Raw genomic sequence first — 1,140 nt, 5'->3', positions numbered from 1 at the left:
GAAGCGCCGGCCCTGATTCTGAAGAAAAAAAAAGGGGGGGGGGGGAGATGAATGGGTGATATATGGCACAGGCTCTAACTCATCTGCGCCCCTAACGGAGACAAGCACTCCAGAGAAAAGGCCGGCCATTACGGATATTAACGACGATACAATGGATGGAGAGTAAGTCGGACGAGAAGAAGTCCGTTCACCTGAAAGGGAGCCGCGTTTGCCTTGAAGGCAAATGTCTCTTTCTCGACGCAAATAGAGAGAATATGCGCAGGTGCACCACGCATATCTGATGTGCTCCTTTCACCGGAGACGGTGGAGTAGCCGGCCGCACATTCATCTTTACGACCAAGTGCAGTTGCCAAGGGAGGCGATTCATGGAGATTCTTGATTTGTAGGCACGGGGGGGTAGGAGTTGGGGGTTTATTGCTACGCTTTGCACAGTCAGTGGGAAATCATTCAGCAGGATCCATCAACATGACAGCAGGTGGCTTGACCCGACCCCAAATAAACAACAGCGTTTTTGCATGCTTGTGCGCGGTTTGCGTCACCGACCTTATGGGCCAACTCGTACCGTACATCAGCGTCGCCGATTTCTCCGTCAGGAAAGCAGCTACCGGCTGTCCTCAAGGTCGCCATCGGCCACTTTGCATCACTGACCTCGCGCATGCTGGAATGGACGCTGGCTGGAGGAGAGGAATCACGTTGTGGGAGGGACAAAAAACAAAACACCCTAAATGTGTTCCGAATGACAAACGATTCTTGTTACTTTCATTGTGACAACTGCAACCCTCCGCCTCAATTTGGGCTTGGGACCGGCAACCGTCCCCCTGATCGAAACGACTCAGCGGGAGTTTTTTTTTTCCTTTGAGTTGTCTCAAGTTTGGTTTGATCCCAATGAAACACGAGCGTTTCAACCTGATTGTTTGGAGACGATCTACATGAACAATCGACGTCCAAAGGGACGATAGAACGCATTTCAATGACAATTGAGAAAATGATGGTGACTAAAACTAGGCCCTCATACAGTTTCATTGTTATCATTTATTCATCCCCTTAAGTGCTGCGAGAGGACGAGGGCCGCACGCCAGCGCTCCGGGACGGGGGGAGCGGCCGACGGAGGCTCACTCTGCGAGTCAACGTCGGTTTCGG

This window comes from Hippocampus comes, unplaced genomic scaffold, assembly GCF_001891065.2.
Source record: "Hippocampus comes isolate QL1 unplaced genomic scaffold, H_comes_QL1_v1.1 scaffold674, whole genome shotgun sequence".
In the NCBI taxonomy this organism is placed as follows: domain Eukaryota; kingdom Metazoa; phylum Chordata; class Actinopteri; order Syngnathiformes; family Syngnathidae; genus Hippocampus; species Hippocampus comes.
The sequence above is the reverse complement of the archived record's forward strand: the minus strand, read 5'-3'. Positions refer to the sequence as shown.